Source organism: Mustelus asterias, chromosome 9 (genome assembly GCF_964213995.1).
Source record: "Mustelus asterias chromosome 9, sMusAst1.hap1.1, whole genome shotgun sequence".
NCBI lineage: Eukaryota > Metazoa > Chordata > Chondrichthyes > Carcharhiniformes > Triakidae > Mustelus > Mustelus asterias.
Genome location: NC_135809.1, coordinates 132825150 through 132843921, shown reverse-complemented (window position 1 = coordinate 132843921; position 18772 = coordinate 132825150). Strand labels below are relative to the sequence as shown.

Here is an 18772-nt window from a genome sequence, read left to right as displayed (position 1 = left end):
AGAGGTGCTGAATGTAGGGAGGAAATTCTTAACTGAGAGCATGGCCACCAATAGTGGAGCAGGTAAAAAGAGTGATGAAAATTATAATTTTACTGACTTTTTTCTCTTTAAAAAATTAAATGGTTTCAAACGGTGCTCATGATGCGTGCTTGGGTTTCAGAAATAACAAATGTAGGGCTTTTCTTGCACAGACACTTCATAAACACATTATCTTCTTCTTAGGCGGTCGCTCAGGATCGAGGATGACTTGCTTCCACTCCAGTTTGATGGGTTCTGAGATATCCATTAAGTTCAATGCACGATCTGCAAACTGCTACATGTGGGACATGTGCTAGTATTGGGTAGATGGGCTGTTTGGATGCTTGTGCATTCCCTCCGATTACTTCATCAGTGTACATTTCTGAAGCAGTCTCTCGATGTGTTCGGTATTTTCATGAATGAGAAGTATCCCTTTTGATTAGTCACATGCCAGGATCTCCATGAGTTGGCGGGGACGTTTGAACTCTTCAGCGATGCTTTGAGGACATTCTGAAAGAGTTTCCACCTGGGGGTCTCCTGCCGCAACTGAGTTTCAGGTAGAAAATAAGGAATTTGCTTCTGGTGTCAGGCGTACAAGCTCATTACATACATAAATGGCATTCTTTTAAAATGGTTATTTGTATAGTGAACAAAGAACAAAGAACAATACAGCACAGGAACAGGCCCTTCGGCCCTTCAAGCCTGCGCCGCTCCCTGGACCAAACTAGACCATTCTTTTGTATCCCTCCATTCCCACTCTGTTCATGTGGCTATCTAGATAAGTCTTAAATGTTCCCAGTGTGCCCGCCTCCACCACCTTGCCTGGCAGCGCATTCCAGGCCCCCACCACCCTCTGTGTAAAATATGTCCTTCTGATATCCGTGTTAAACCTCCCCCCCCTCACCTTGAACCTATGACCCCTCGTGAACGTTAGTGTTATCTTTTGGCTTTAGCCTCTTCTACAGCAAAGAGCAAAAGAATAGTAGCCACACTGTGGATTACATAACCAGTCAGAGTTTATTGAGGTAGGTGTTGCTTCATCATAGTCCAAGATAGAAGAGGTAGAACCCGGCGAAAGCTTCTGGTGACGTCACAGCACATCGTGTGACAGATCACACAGAGATGCATTGCTTAACAATATTCATACCATTCCTCCCCCTTTACTTCAGTAGTAAAACAACAAACTTTTAAACATTAATGACTACCCACGATGAATATCAGTTACATTTGCAAGTATTATCTACATAATGGGCAGCACGGTGGCACAGTGGTTAGCACTGCTGCCTCACAACGCCAGGGACCCAGGTTCGAATCCCAGCTTGGGTCACTGTCTGTGTGGAGTTTGCACATTCTCCCCGTGCCTGCATGGGTTTCCTCCGGGTGCTCCGGTTTCCTCCCACAGTCGGAGAGATGTGCTGGTTAGGGTGCATTGGCCATGCTAAATTCTCCCTCAGTGTACCTGAACAGGCGCCGGAGTGTGGCGACTAGGGGATTTTCTCAGTAACTTCACTGCAATGTACTATGTGTAGAGGCAATTCTGCTGATTGTCCATTAACTTCTACTTGAACCAAGATATATCCCTTCAGTGGAACTATCCTTCTGCTATAAATTCGCAGGATTCCCTTTGAAGATAATGTTTAAGCTTCTGATTGTACGTTTTCTGCGAGAAGTGATACAGCTGCTCCACTTCCATCTTTACTTCGTTTCCGTCTAACTTTGGATAAACCCAGAACCTTTGCATATCCACTTCCCTGGATCGGTCACCTCATTTCAGTTCTTGGATCTTCCCCAGTCCTCTATCATCTTGGAAATTTTCATCCTCATCAGATATTTTGAAGACCCCTTTTGTAGATCTTGACATTTTCTTGTGTTTGCAAACCTTCGGGGTTTGTGAAGTCTATCGTGTCCAACACGTCATTCCCCGTTTCCACATTTTCCTCGAACATTTCCATGACCAGCCATTGCAGTTACTGGTTCTGAAGTGCGTTGTACTTCTTTAACTCCCCTCTTATTTCTTTTGCTCTTCCAAATTTAATTTGTGTTGTTCCATTTGTTGTTTCTTTAAATTATTTATTGGCTGGATTATGACTTTAAAAGAGAAAAAATAATCCGATTTTCTTTTTTCTAATTATTTTTAAATCAAACACCAATCTGCCTTTAAACCAGAAGATTTAAATTCTGATTGATCTTTGTTACTTTTGCGTTTTTGTTGAGCAGTTTCCTTTCCAGTAACAGGTCTTCTTCCTCTCGGAGACACAGTACCCAACACTGCCACATGCAATGGTGCACAGTCCGAGGTCTCTCCAACTCAGTAAGTAAAATTACTGATTTTAGTTTTGCTCCCTTATTTACAGGATTTGCTCATTTTCTAGACGTTTCTGAGCCCTCCAGTTTCTGATGGCACGGTGGCACAATGGTTAGCACTGCTGCCTCACAGCGCCAGGGACCAGGGTTCGATTCCCGGCTTGGGTCACTGTCTGTGTGGAGTTTGCACATTCTCCCTGTGTCTACATGGGTTTCCTCCGGGTGCTCCGGTTTCCTCCCACAGTCCGAAAGACGTACTGATTAGGTACATTGGCTATGCTAAATTCTCCCTCAGTGTACCCGAACAGGTGCCGGAGTGTGGCGACTAGGGGATTTTCACAGTAACTTCATTGCAGTGTTAATGTAGCCTACATGTGACTAATAAATAAAATAAGTAAAATTAATTAATTAATTGAGGAGCATTGCCGCTATTGCCACCAACAAATACTTTTCCCATGTTCTTATTCTCTGAGCCACCTCAAGGTCACATTGATTATAAAAGATAGGGAAACAGTCCAGAGTTTGTATCAATTTAAAAGTTAGTATTCACCCGCAGCAAATGTTAACAAAAATAACCCATTTCCATGGCTAAATTTACCGCACTATTGATCAACGGTGTGGCGGTCCCCTCAAAACCAACTCTTGACTCAAAGTCCAGGTGAATTATTTCCTCCAACTGTTTGTTTAAAATATGGTCTTTCTGGAAGACACATCTTGCCACCAATTTTGTTCCTTCCTTTTACGTTTTGGGCTTTACAGCAAAGAGCAAAAGAATAGGTAGCCACACCGTGGATTACTTAACCAACAAGTCAGTTTGTTGAGATAGGTGCTGCTTCATCACAGTCTAAGGTGAGGGAGAGTGAGAATCCTGCAAATACCTCTGGTAATGTCACAGCACGCCATGTGACTAATCACACAGAGATGCATTGCTTTACAACACATAACATATAGGTACACAAAGTATTCTAAAATCAAAAAGAAGATAAAGCCTCAAAGTAGATTTGGGGGTTTAAGTGAACAAAAATGAACTCAGTAATTGCATTCTCCAGAAAGAAATTGATTGATAAAAACAGTGGCACAGACTCATAACAATGTCCTGAACAACTAAAAGCAGAGTTCTCAAAAGTTTCAAAGTTCCCCATTTCAATTGGCAGGTTGTTAGTTATGAAATAGCTGTCATTTTTGTTAAGAGACATTCACTACGTGCACAGAGTTATTCTGTTAGTCTAGCGTCCTCTGATGCTCCAACCAGGCAAGGTAACAAAACATGCTCTGTGGCTGAAAATACCAATGAACACGTGTATTTTGATTTGCAGCAAAATAAATGAACTGTTTTGACCAAATTTTAATTTAAAATTATGGGTGGGATTTTCTGAACTCCACTCCCACCCCGTGTTTGGAGGCAGCAGAGGAGGCCTGCTATTGGCTGCTGGTAAGATCTTCTCGTCCCTCCGCTGTCAACAGGGTTTCCTGCTGTTTGTACCCTCTCCCCAGAGAACCCACGGTGGGGGAATCACAGTCAGTGGGACCAAAAGATCCCACCGACGGGAATAGCCAGAAAATCCCGCCTTATATCTTTTTATGCAGTTTGGTGACATGTTCAAAAATTAGAGAGGTATAAAATCATGAGGGGCTTTGATAAGGTGAATAGGCAAGGTCTTTTCCCCAGGGTAGGGGAGTCCAAAACTAGAAGGCATAGGTTTAAGGTGAGAGGAGAAAGATTTAAAAGGGACCTGAGGGAAATCTTTTTCACCGAGAGGGTTGTGCGTCTATCGAATGAGCTGCCAGAGGAGATGGTAGAGGCGGCTACAATTACAACATTTAAAATACATTTGACCAGGTACATGGATAGGAAAGGTTTAGAGGGATATGGGCCAAACACAGGCAAATGGGACTAGTTCAGTTTAGGAAACCTGGTCGGCATGGACGAGTGACGATACTGCGCCTTTAAGAAATGCATCAAATGTAAAAACTTAGGGTCTAGGCTAACCTCATGATTCTCTGAAGGTTTTTCAAGCAGCTCCTAGTCTTTTATTGTGGCACTGTTTTGTCTGTAACCATTGTCCTCTAACTGTTACTGAAGCAATACAATGGAAATCATGTTTATTTTTAATCTGGCCTAATGCAGTATCCTGGGCTTTTATGGTCCTTTTGGAATTGCTGGGTGGAGCATGATTGACAGGTCAGGTAATGCCCGGGATACAGTTTTTTTCCCACAGAAAAATCCAAGGTTTTAGGTTTATTTTTCTCAGATGCTGTTCGGACTAGAAACAGAAAGCATTGTCTCTTGTTTGCCCCTCCCTCTGGAATTGGAAATTCTGTTATCCGTGAATTGCTGTTAGAAGCTGATGGAAGCAGGCAGTGTCTTTGTCTCTCTCTCTTTAGAGGCTTTCTGGAAAGTTCCCGGGCTGGCGAGCCTCAGAGTTTTGATCCGACATTCAAAGGACCAATTCACAGTAGGTGTTAAAATGCTGAAAACCCAGCAAGTTGTGCCAAGTCTAGAAAGGGGTGTATGTTTGTGGGACCTTGTCTGACTTGAGAGCTCTCATAGAGAGCTAGCTGTTAAGGTTTTTACTGTATCATATTTGAATCTTGTAAATAAAACATAGAACATAGAACATTACAGTGCAGTACAGGCCCTTCGGCCCTCGATGTTGCGCCGACCAGTGGAACCAATCTAAAGCCCCTCTAATCTACACTATTCCAATATCATCCATATGTTTATCCAATAACCATTTGAATGCTCTTAATGTTGACGAGTCCACCACTGCTGCAGGGAGGGCATTCCACGCCCTTACTACTCTCTGAGTAAAGAACCTACCTCTAACATCTGTCCTATATCTATCACCCCTCAATTTGAAGCTATGTCCCCTCGTGTTAGTGCTAAATCTTTTTATTATATCCTGTGTTCTTAAATAAAGTTTGTTTTGATAAAAGCTTCCTAGTGGGTCAGTTGAATCATGCCTGGAGTGAAACACCTTATGGTCACCAGGCCAAATTCAAATGTAAAAACTTAGGGTCTAGGCTAACCTCATAAAACATCTTGGAGTTTCTGGCCTGGGTCATAACAGCTGAGTTGGGCCGAAGGGCCTGTTTCCGTGCTGTATATCTCTATGACACTAAAGATTAATACATTGTGACGTTAGTGTACCTTTAAGAAGTGTTTTTTTTTCATCATGTGCTCTCCAGTTCTAAACAAACCTTTTCAGTTTGTTTTTCTCATTGTTGCCGTGCTGTCTACGAGAATCTTTTTATTGCTGCTTAAACAGGGGTTTGTTTATTCTTACTGAGATGTTTACGACTGCGTTATTCAGAGAAAAACTGGTTGGCAGGTCAGATAATAGGAATTTTTTTCATTTTCAGATTGGAGCTGCAGCTTTGAGTTTTAGTTTTAGAAGTTTACTCTCTCTCGCTCCCTGGTTTTGGAAATTCTGCTGGTTAGCTGAAAGCAAGGTCTTGCCTTTCTGAAGGGGCGAATCTGCTGTTGGTGGATAGCCTAGAGTCCCTCGTGTTTTGGGAAGGTGTTTTGACTTCAAACTGTTCTGAGTCTATCCGGAGAACTGGCAAACTTCATCCAAAGGTCTCAAGTCCAGTAACACGTGAGCATTAGTCTTTGCTGTGTTAAATATGTGAAAAGTATTTTTTTGTCTATGAGATTGGTTTGATTGGAACGCATTAGATATAGTTGTTAAGGGTTATACTATATCATGTTTGTTTCTTGTTTGTAATTGATAAAGGTTCTTGCTAATTTTCTTACTATACATGTTAACTATATTCTTAAATAAACTTTGTTTGATAAAAGCTCCCTAGTGGGTTATTTGAATCAAAACTGAAGTGAACCATATCATACTTATCCTAGCCAAATTCAAGATGGAAAACTTATGATCCAGACAGGCTCCATAAAACACTTTGGAGTTTCTGACCTTAACCATAACAACATAAACTGAAACAAAAAAGGTTTTTAAATGAAACTTCTTTTGAATCGGTGTGCACTAATGCAGTGGTTATGATCCTGGATTAGTAACCCAAACATTTTGAATTCAAATTCCCCCCGCCATGGCAAGGTGTGACACCGAATTTGACAAATCTGGTAACCTGTGGTGTCAGACAATGAAAGCTGCAGCATCGTCACAAAATTGGTTTAAAAGTGTTCTTCAGGGAACAGAATCTACCACCCTACCCTATCATACTTGGTAGTGTGGATGAACAGAGGGATCTCGGTGTCCATGTGCATAGATCCCTGAAAGTTGGCACCCAGGTTGATAGGGTTGTTAAGAAGGCATACAGAGTGTTAGCTTTTATTGGTAGGGGGATTGAGTTTCGGAGCCAGGAGGTCATGCTGCAACTGTACAAAACTCTGGTGCGGCCGCACTTGGAGAATTGCGTACAGTTCTGGTCACCGCATTATAGGAAGGATGTGGATGCATTGGAAAGGGTGCAGAGGAAATTTACTAGGATGTTGCCTGGTATGGTGGGAAGGTCTTATGAGGAAAGGCTGAGGGACTTGAGGTTGTTTTCGTTAGAGAGAAGAAGGTTAAGAGGTGACTTAATAGAGGCATACAAGATGATCAGAGGATTAGATAGGCTGGATAGTGAGAGCCTTTTTCCTCGGATGGTGATAGCTAACATGAGGGGACATAGCTTTAAATTGAGGGGTGATAGATATAGGACAGATGTCAAAGGTGGGTTCTTCACTCAGAGAATGGTAAAGGCGTGGAATACCCTGCCTGCAGCAGTAGTGGACGCGCCAACATTAAGGGCATTTAAATGGTCATTGGATAAGCATATGGATGATATTGGAATAGTGTAGGTTAGATGGGCTTTAGATTGGTTTCACTGGTCGGCGCAACATTGAGGGCCGAAGGGCCTGTACTGCGCTGGAATGTTCTATGTTCTATGTACCCAGTCCAGCCTACATTCACCACACTACATGGTTAACACTTAAGCTACTCAGTTGTCAGGGCAACAGCGAAGAACAATAAATTCAGTACCATTCTTTTTTTTAAATTACGAGTCATAATAGATTAATGTTCCAGTATGTGTCAAGAAAATAATGTTTCTATATCACCCCAATAGCTAGGTTATTGCTGAGTCAAGACTCTCATTCCTCAAACTCCTCAGAAATATCTTCACGCTTCCTTGGGAATGAGACAAGTTCCTGGTTGATTTCCAAAATATTATAGATGTAAATCTCAAACATAATTTCACAAATTCCGTAATTTACCAAAATCTGACTCTAGGCAACAAAAATAACCTCATCTCCATTTAGTTAAATTATTAGTGACATCACCGACAACACAGCCGGCATTGTGCGCACGGCACAGCAAGGTGTCACAAACAGGAATGAGATAAATAACTAGATTGTTTCCAACGACCTTGGTTGAGGGATAGATGTTGGCCAAAATACTGGGACAAGTCATCGGCACTTCCATGAGCACTGTGCAGTGCTACCCACCTTGGGGATGAACTCACAGTCATGCGGCTCAGGGGTGAGAGAGTGGCACTGCCGGCCAGTCAAGCCAGCCAGTAAAGTGAGAAGCATTCCGGTAGAGAGAAATTAGATTCCACTGAGAGACTGAAGCAACCTGTGGCATGCTGCTAAAGCCACACTCAGTATTGAATCTCATCCGCAGCAAGCCCACAGCTGTGTCAAATGTAGCTACGGTTACCATGTTCAGAAAACCACTTTATTTAACACTAATTATTCTGACCCAAACATCAACAGAAAGAGTCCTGCACACTCTTGTCCTCACAGTCTTATGGCAGGTGCTGCATGCGTTCAAGAAATGATAGCTCCAGGCCTAGCAGTGCCTGACTCAACTCAAGGGCAGGGCTGAGGTCAAAGGATAGATGCTTGATGTCCACATTTGGCCAGTTTAGCACAGCCACAGCCACCGACACAGACGCAGAGCACGGGCGCAGACACGGGCGCAGACACGGGCGCAGACACGGGCACAGACACAGACACGGGCGCAGGTGCAGGCACAGCCACAGACATAGCAACCAAGTCCCCCTTTGTTCCACTTAATTTTCATTTGCTGTCTCAACATCAGAATTATGAGGCAGAACAGCAGCAGAGAAGGAAAGAAAAGGAAGCAAATGCTGCACTCCGGATGCCACTAACATTTTCATCTGCACATTCGTCACCTACAAATACAGCTTCTCCAACACTCCAATCAACACACTATCCAGACTTGGAACTATATCATGGTTCCTTCACTGTTGTTGGGTCAAAATCTTGGAACTCCCTCTGTAACAGCACTGTGGGTGTGCCTACACCACATGGGCTGTTGTTGTTCAGGAAGGCAGCTCATCAACAGTAGAGAGGGACTTGTTGCCAGAGAGGACCTGGGGTAACACAGCTAGTGAGAGTAATTTTTTAATTTATTCGTTCTTGGATGTGGGAGTCATTGGCTAGGCCAGCATTTAATCCCTAATTGCCCTCGAGAAGGTGTTGACATTTCTTCACCAGGGCTGACTCTCGGAATTCGAATGTTGTGGGTTCAAGTCCCATCCTGGGTCTAAAGCACAAGAAGTCAAGGCTGACTATCCAGTGCAATATCATGGGAGTACAACACTGTTGGAGCTGCTGTCTTTCAGATGTTGAACTGAGGCCCTGTCTGCCTCTCAGATCCAATGGCAATATGGGGATGTGGGGGGGGAACAGTTTTCCCTGGTAGCCTGGCTAATGTTTGTCCCTCAATCAACATCACAAAAAAAATTTGGTCATTACCATGTTGCTATTTGTGGGAGCTTGCTGTGCACAAACTGGATGCCCAGTTTCCTACATTACAACATTGACTACACTGCAAAGATAATTCTTTGGCTGCAAAGAAAATTGGCACATCCTGTGATCAAGAAAGGTGCTATATAAATGCAAGTCTTCCTGTCTTTAGATATTTATGTTCTAATTAAAACAAGAAATATTGGAAAAACTCAGCAGGACTTCGAAAAGGTGTTACCTCTGTTTCTCTCTTCACAGATGCTGCCACAGACCTGCTGAGTTTTTCCAGCACTTGCTGTTTTACAAAATAGGAACATACAGGAAAAGGAGCAGATGGAGGCCATTCGGCCCCCCTGAGCCTGCTCCATTTTTTATTTCACATTTCCAGCATCCATAATATTTTGCTTTATGTTAGAGTTCAGTTCACTGCCACTTTTCTGCCAGAAATGTCGGGGATGATTCTCCCAGCCCGATGCGTTATGGGGCCACGGCCTCCATGCGTCTCCGCCCCCCCAGCGTCATCAGCTCCGCGCCAGAAATCCGCATGGATCTTTCCTCTCCTTTTCTCCCTCTGAGCCCATTCCTTCTTCTAATCCCACCTCTCGCCATGCATTCGCTAAAGCTCTACTGTCCCCTTTCCGATGCTGAACGATCTGTGCTCAGCAAAGGACTCAGTTTTAGCGCCTTAAGCCACCACCTCAATGAATTTGGGCTTAGCACAATGTTGAACTACTCCTCTATCACCTTGGTCTCTCTGCTCCCTTCTTTGGATATGAGTCTTCCACCCGACCAGTGGACGCTTTCAACCATCTCCAGTACTCTCCCTCTACCTGGACCCCGCTCTTTGACCTCTGACCCACTCTTGATTGTTTAATTGTGAACTGTTGGCGTGCCATTTACTTTCTTCTTTAGAAGACCTTAGCTGTAGAAAAATTGAGAAGTGCAATGATACAGGATGGATTTCAGATACTACAGCTACTCTTCAGCTTAGACACACACACTTTTCCAAGCCTTCTCTCCACCTTCGCATATATGGTGACCAAGATAATGGATTGGTAAGCCCTTTATGATTCTTGACAAGGCCAATAAACTCACCAAAGCGATCTCCTCTGTCTGTGCTAATTGCAGAGTTACAGTGCAGCAAATTACTATGCTCTGCTTCAAGATCTAATGGAAGAAAACCAACTACACGTATACCTATAGTCGCGCTAACAGCGCCAGGGACCTGGGTTCGATACCCGACTTGGGTGACTGTCTGTATGGAGTCTGCACGTTCTCCCCATTTCTGCGTGGGTTTCCTCTGGGTGCTCCGGTTTCCTCCCACAATCTGAAAGATGTGCAGGTTAGGTGCATTGGCCATGCTAAATTCTCCCTCAGTGTACCCGAACAGTGTGGCGACGAGAGGATTTTCACAATTACTTCATTGCAGCGTTAACGTAAGCCTATTTGTGACACTAATACTTAATCACCTAAAATTCTCCAAACTAAAGGAATCTCTCTGTGAAAGCTGAAACAACACCTCTACCTTTGGAATCTATTCATTGGTATTGATTTTAATGTTAAACATCTTCCTGGAGGTTTGTCTTTTTTTAGGGAATCTCTTTTAGGAGGAGTGGTAAAAAAGTGGAGAGTTTTTTTTGCAAGGATTGCCTTTCGGAAGTTTAAATTTTAAACATTTCAAAAGTACTAAATGAGTATACGTTGCTTCAATGCTTTTTACAAAAGTCAAATATGCTTGCAAAATAATTGGCAAGTGTCAATTATGCAGTTTTTTTTAAAGAAATAGCTCTCTGCTTTGGACATCTGTGCAGTGCCTTGTTGAGTAGGTTTAAATGGTTTCTCACAATCATGAGCTAATGAAGCAGAAAGGGGACATTAAAACTTAAGGCACATCTGTGAACTTAGTTTTTTAAAAATTCATTTGTGGGACATGGGCGCCGCTGGCTGGGCAGCATTTATTGCCCATCCCTAGTTGACCTTGGAGGGCAGTTGAGAGTCAACCACATTGCTGTGGCTCTGGAGTCACATGAAGGCCAGACCAGGCAAGAATGGCAGATTTCCTTCCCTAAAGGACATTAGTAAACTAGATGGGTTTTTCCGACAATCGACAATGGTTTCATGGTCATCAGTAGATTCTTAATTCCAGATTTTTAAAATTGAATTCAGATTCCACCATCTGCCGTGACGGGATTCGAACCCGGGTCCCCAGAACATTAGCTGAGTTTCTGGATTAATAGTCTAACGATGATATCATCTGAAAAAATTTACATGACTTGCTTGTTCAGTCAACGTGCCTGTAACTTCCAATAACTTGTACGTTAAGGTTTGCCTGAAACACATGCATCGACATGTTTTTTTAAAGTTTATTTATTAGTGTCACAAGTAGGCTTACACTAACACTGCAATGAAGTTCCTGTGTAAAATCTCCTAGTCGCTATACTCTGGTGCCTGTTTGGGTCAATGCACCTAATCAGCACGTCTTTCGGACTGTGGGAGGAAACCAGAGCACCCGGAGGAAACCCACGCAGACACGGGGAGAATGTACGGACTCTGCACAGACAGTAACCCAAGCCGGAAATTGAACCCAGGTCCACGGTGCTGTGAGGCAGCAGTGCTAACCACTGTGCCACCACGCCGCCTGTACAACATAACATACAACATAAAATGGAACACATGAAATGCAACATAATGCTTTTGCACTGCTTTTCACAGCTAGCGTCAGATTTTTAAGAACATTCAATTATACTATTTCAGGTCAGGAGCTAAACAAGTAACTTGCTTTGAGGCTTTTCATGATAATGCTTTGTAACTGGCCAAAAGGAGAGATGAGAACAGCCTACAGTGACTTGACCTTTGATTGTTCCCTCATCCATCAAAAGAAGTTTGAAAAGTTATTAGCCATACTTTACACATTATTAAAGAATGCTACACTTTGTTCTGGTGCATACATAATAAAAAAGTGGCCTGTGATATAATGAGTAGACTAGTCAGGGTGATGTTTCATTAATATAGGATTTTAAGATACAAATCAACTTGTCTGTTGAGTTCTCATACTGAAAGAAAATCCAGATAAGAATTTGTGATTATCAACTGCTCAAATATAGCATCATACAACTTTTCACATCCTAATGCAAGGAGTCACCCAATCAGGTATGGTCATACGTAACTAATTGTGAAGTACACATTTGCTCTGGGCTTTGGTGAGACCACACCTGGAATATTGTGTGCAGTTTTGATCTCCTTATCTGAGGATGTTCTTGCTCTAGTGGGAGTGCAGATAAGGTTTACCAGACTGATTCCTGGGATGACTGGACTGACGTATGAGGAGAGATCAAGCCGATTAGGATTACATTCAGTGGAGTTCAGAAGAATGAAGAGGGAATCTCATAGTAACATATAAAATTCTAACAGGACTGGACAGAGTAGAAAAAGGAAAGATGTCCCTGTTGGTGGGAGAGTCCAGAACCAGGAGTCACAGTTTGAGAATATGGGGTAGACCATTTAGGACTGAGATGAAGAGAAATTTCTTCACCCAGAGAGTGCTGAATTTGTGGAATTCGGTAAGTCAGAATGCAGTTAAGGCCAAAACATTGTGTGTTTTCAAAGAGGAGTTAGAAGGGATCAAACGATATGGGGGGAAAGGTTACTGAGTTGGATGATCAGTCATAATCGTAATGAATAGCACAGCAGTCTCGATGGACCGAATGGTCTACTCCTGCTTCTGTTTTCTATGTTTCTATGTCACCCAGCAATCTGTCATCCAACCTCTGCCTCCCCCAGCACCATCCTCCTTCTTCCATTACACCCCCAAAACCACCCCACAACAACCCCCTCACCAGTACCCTCCTCTACTTCTTCGAGAAAGCCTTTAGCCTCTCCTCTACTGAGTGCAACCATTCACTCTGCCCCACTTACTCACAAATCCAATGGCCATCTCTGCATGCCACAATCAATGCCAAATCTCTCCCTTCCCAAACCTTCCATCCTGCCCCAATATCTTGTTCCTTTTCGTGATCAACCTCCTTACCCAGATCCTGATCTTCCGCTCTCTCCTGTGATCACCCACCTCTCCCACCCCAGCCCCATCCTCCTGTCCTTTGCCTCTCACAATTGGTCTCCGTCTGCCCAACCCAAGTTCCAATCTCTCATTCCCTCTCCCCTTTCACCTCTCCTGCAGGTAATTGGTGAAGTCTGCTTCCCGCAATTGCTGACGTCCCCCACCCCACCCCAAAGCCGCATTCCCTCTTGATAGTCAGGAAGCAGGAAACTGAATTAATAAAAGGTGGCAGTCCTTCGAAATCTGGTTTTCCTGGTTTACTCCCTGCCTCCGCACTCTCCCACACCTTCTTAGCCAGTTTTGGGACCATTGAATTTCTATTGATTAACTTCATCCTTTATAGTATAACTTCTAACCAAGCTATGACTGAAATGTCTTGTCCACAGGATTAATAATCCCCTCCTTTCCCGTGATATGTCACAATGCAGCCTGCACAAACTATCCATCATGAATTTTTGCTCTTTTCAAGAGGGAGAAAGCATCAAACTATCCTTCATGTTAAAGCGGGGAACCAACTTTAAATACAAAATCTACAATTATGCAAAAGCCATGGGTGGCACAGTGGTTAGCACTGCTGCCTCACAGCGCTCGATTCCCGGCCTTGGGTCACTGTCTGCGTGGAGTTTGCACGTTCTCCCCATGTCTGCGTGGGTTTCCTCCGGGTGCTCCGGTTTCCTCCCACAGTCCAAATATGTGCGGGTTAGGTGGATTGGCCATGCTAAATTGCCCCTTAGTGTCAGGGTAAATGCATGGACTTATGGTGACAGGGCTTGGATGGGATTGTGATTGGTGCAGACTCGATGGGCCGAATGGCCTCTTTCTGCACTATAGGATTCGATGATTTTATGCAGCAGAATAAAAATAAAACACATGTTTTGCCTGCACAGTACCAAAAACATCCATGAAGATAACAAGGTGCCAACATGTTATACACCTTCCTATTAATTTAATCTCATACGATCGTAACATGGGTGTGCCTCTGTCAAACGGTTGTTCTCCTTGCTGCAACGCGGAAACAATTATTTGAAACAAGGGAACTGATGAAACAGGAGAAAAACCCAAAAGAAGAATATATCACACAAGATCAAAGGGATTCCTTTTCAGAACGTAGGGAATTAGATGTTTACATTTAAGGAGAAGAGCGTGATTTGCAGCATTCCAACTTTAATGGGTTGTTTTTTGATACTGTGCTTGAACATCAGACAGTTTTGTCCGAGAGCAGCCTTGGTCATCACACTGTATCTGCAAGCATCATACGCATTCACACATCGCGGTCAGGAAAGCATTCTCCATTTAGGGGGAGACTGTGGCGGAGTGGTAATGTCACTGGACTAGTTAGCCAGAGATAAAAGAAAATTATTACGGATGCTGGAATCTGAAACAAAAACAGAAAATGCTGGAAAATCTCAGCAGGTCTGACAGCATCTGCGGGAAGAAAATAGAGCCAATGTTTTAAGTCTGGATGACAATTTGTCAGAGCTGAAGACAATAGAAAATAGGATGATAGTTATACTATATGAGTGAGGGTGGGGTGGGGGGGTAATTGACAAAGATGTCATAAACAAAACGTGATGTGGAGATGCCGGCGTTGGACTGGGGTGGGCACAGTAAGAAGTCTCATAACACCAGGTTAAAGTCCAACTGGTTTATTTGGTATCACGAGCTTTCGGAGTGCTGCTCCTTCCTCAGGTGAGTGGAGAGGTAGGTTTCACAAACATGGCATATATAGACAAGCATGCCGTGTTTGTGAAACCTACCCCTCCACTCACCTGATGAAGGAGCAGCACTCCAAAAGCTCGTGATACCAAATAAACCTGTTGGACATTAACCTGGTGTCGTGAGACTTCTTACTATAAACAAAACGGACAAAGGGAATATAAATGGAGGTGATCATAGCTAAGAAGGGTGTTGATAGTGGCCCAAAAAGAGATCAGAATATGTAAATGGCAGAGCAAAGATAAGCAGAGATAGTCAAAAGCTTTTTCCCAGGGTGAAAGAGTCAATTACTCGGGGGCATAGGTTTAAGGTGCGAGGGGAAAGATTTATAGGAGATGTACGAGGCAAGTTTTTTACACAGAGGGTGGTGGGTGCCTGGAACCCGTTGCCGGGAGAGGTAGTGGAAGCAGATACAACAATGAGTTTTCAGGGGTATCTAGACAAATACATGAATAGGATGGGAATAGAGGGATATGGTCCCCGGAAGGGTAGGGGGCTTTAGTTCAGTCGGGCAGCATAGTCGATGCAGGCTTGGAGGGCCAAAGGGCCTGTTCCTGTGCTTTAATTTTCTTTGTTCTGAGACATATAACAGTTGGCCCTATTGGAGTGGGGGGAGAGGAGACATTGGGTGGGGAGAAAAGATGGAAAACAAGATTTTATAAAGGTGGAAAAATGAAACGATGGAAGAAATTAAAATTTAAAAAATAATAATTTTGTCTTCATTAATGTCCTCATGTCCACAAATCCATCCTTGGCCTGTTGCAATGTTCCAGTGAAACCCGACACAAACTGGAGGAACAACTCCTCATCTTCCAATTGGGCACTTTACAGCCTTCTCAACAACTTCAGAGTATGAACTCTCTCCTCCACCTTCATCCCATTTCCGTTTATTTTATTTCACCTTATCTTATTTATTTTTAAATTTATTTTCTTCTTCTTAATTTTGATTCCTTACATCATTTCATTTTTCCACCTTTTTAAAATTTTGCTTTCCATTTTCCCGGTACCACTGTCTCCTCGCCTCCCACTCCACTCGGCCCATCTGTTACATGTCTCAGGTTGTCCTTTGGCACTCTGCTTATCTTTGCTCTGCCATTTACACATTTTGATCTCCAAATAGACCGATATCAGCACCTTTCCCAGCCTTGAGCACCACCATTTACATTTCCTTTGTCTTTTTGTCTATGACATCTTTGCCAATAACCCCCCTCACCCACACAGTATAAATATCACCCTCTTTGCAATGGTCTTCAACTCTGACGAAGGGTCATCCGGACTCGAAACGTTGGCACTATGCTCTCTCTACAAATGCTGTCAGACCATAAGACCAGATGACAGAGGAGCAGAATTAGGCCACTCGGCCCATCGAGTCTGCTCCGCCATTCAATCATGGCTGATATTTTTATCATTCCCATTCTCCTGCCTTTTCCCCATAACCCCTGATCCTCTTATTAATCAAGAACCTATCTATCTCTGTCTTAAAGACACTCAATGACCTGGCCTCCACAGCCTTCTGCGGCAAAGAGTTCCACAGATTCACCAGTCTCTGTTGAAGAAATTCCTCCTCATCTCTGTTTTAAAGGATCATCTCTTTAGCCTGAGGTTGTGCCCTCTGGTTCTGGTTTTTCTCACTAGTGGAAACATCCTCTCCACGTCCTCTCTATCCAGGCCTCGCAGTATCCTGTAAGTTTCAATAAGATCCCCCCTCATCTTTCTAAACTCCAACGAGTACAGACCCAGAGTCCCCAACCTGCTGAGATTTTCCAGCATTTTCTGTTTTTGTGTAGTAATCCAAAGGCCCGGGTTCGAAGTCCACTGCAGCAGCAATTAGCAAAATCCGGAATTGTGAAATCTGAAATAGCGTCAGCAATAGCTGTAAAAACCTAGCTGGTTCACTAATGCCCTCTTTAGGGAAAGAAATCAGCCATCCTTGTCTGGTCTGGAATACATGTGGCTCCAGACCCGCAGCAATGTGGTCAGCCCCTAATCGCCATACGTCTCCACTCAGCTCATGGGGCAATTAGGGATGCACCTTATCACCAATACCCACAACTCAAGAAAGAATAAAAAAATACAATTAATAGCTCTGGTTGTACTGATTGTCGTTGGGTTGTCATGGCAGCGTTCAATAGAATGCTGAAATTACTCCTGAAAATTCATCATCCTCTTTGTGCTAAAACAAACTGATTTATGCAACAGCATAGCAGAGTGGCAATTTGCAGCTAAAATATTAAAATCAGGTACTTTTGCATTAAGCAACTCTGAATAAGATTAGATTATTAATTCATTTGTCACGTATTAAGATAACCTACTGGCAGTGTCACATGTGCAATTATAAGCAATTGTATACCATTTCTACCAAGCTATTATATTACATGTCCAGTTATAGTCACCACACTTCAGGAAAAATATGAACGTGCTCGAGAGGGTACAAAGAAGATTTACCAGGATTATTCTAGGGATGGATTAGATTGCTTTATGGGCAATATTAAACTGGAAAGGCTGGGCTTGTTCTTAGAGTAAAAGGGATTGAGGGGAGATTTGATGGAGGGGTACATGACAATGAGGTAGACAAGAAAAAACTCATCCCATTGGCTGACTGTACAAGGACGAAGCACACACCAGGACATGATAGCCAAGGAAGTGCATTCATAACATAGAAAATAGGTGCAGGAATAAGTCATTCAGCCCTTCCAGCCTGCACCGCCATTCAATATGATCATGGTTGATGATGCATTTTCAGTATCCCACTCCCACTTTCTCTCCATACCCCTTGATCCCTTTAGCCACAAGGGCCACGTCCAGCTCCCTCTTGAACATATCTAACGAACTGGCCCCAACAGCTTTCTATGGTAGAGAATTCCACAGGTTCACAACTCTCTGAGTGAAGAAGTTCTTCCTCGTCTCAGTCCTGAATGGCTTACCTCTTATTCTTAGATGGTGACCCCTAGTTTTGCACTTCCCCAACATCAGAAACGTTCTTCCCACATCTAGCCTGACCAGTCCATCAGGATTTTATTTGTTTCTATGAGCTCCCCTCTCATTCTTCTAAATTCCAGTGAGTACAAGCCCAGTCGGTCCAGCCTCTCTTCATATGTCAGTCCTGCCATTCCAGAAATCAGTCTGGTGAACCTGCGCAGGACTCCCTCAACAGCAAGAATGTCCTTCCTCAGACTCGGAGACCAAAACTGCACACAATAAAGAACAGTACAGCACAGGAAACAGGCCCTTCGACCCTCCAATACTCAAGGTGTGGCCTCACCAAAGCCCTGTATAACTGCAGCAATAGCAGAATGCTCCCTCCACCCACATTGTCTGTACATTTAAGACCTGGCTGGCTGTAGAGATTTGCATTCTAATCAGTATTCTGTAATTTGATTTCTGTGTCTGTTTGCACTGTTTGAGAACAGATAACCACTCCATCTGACGAAGGGGCAGCGCTCCGAAAGCTTATGGTATTTGCTACCAAATAAACCTGTTGGACTTTAACCTGGTGTTGTGAGACTTCTTACTGTGCTTACCCCAGTCCAACACCGGCATCTCCACATCATAACTGCAGCAAGACATCCTTACTCCGATACTCAAATTCTCTTGCTATGAAGGCCAGCATGCCATTAGCTTTCCTCAGGCCTGCTGTACCTGCATGACAACCTTCAGCGATTGTTCCACCATGACACCCAGGTTACGTTGCACTTCCCCTTTTCCTAAACTGCCATCATTCAGATAATAATCTTCCTTCCTGTTTTTGCCACCAGAGTGGATAACCTCACATTGATCCACATTATATTGCACTTGCCAAGTATTTGCCCACTCAGCCAGCCTGTCCAAGTCACCCTGCAGCCTCTCAACATCTTCCTCACAGCACACACTGCCACACAGCTTAGTGTCATCTGCAAATTTGGAGATATTGCATTCAATTCCTTCGTCCAAATCATTAATGTATATTGTGAATA

General features: G+C 43.4%; 1 protein-coding gene across 1 annotated transcript in view; it reads right to left on the bottom strand.

The window, feature by feature from the left end:
• Window positions 1-18772, bottom strand: part of cstpp1 (centriolar satellite-associated tubulin polyglutamylase complex regulator 1) — a 285867-nt gene that overhangs the window by 244079 nt on the left and 23016 nt on the right. The window lies entirely within an intron of this gene.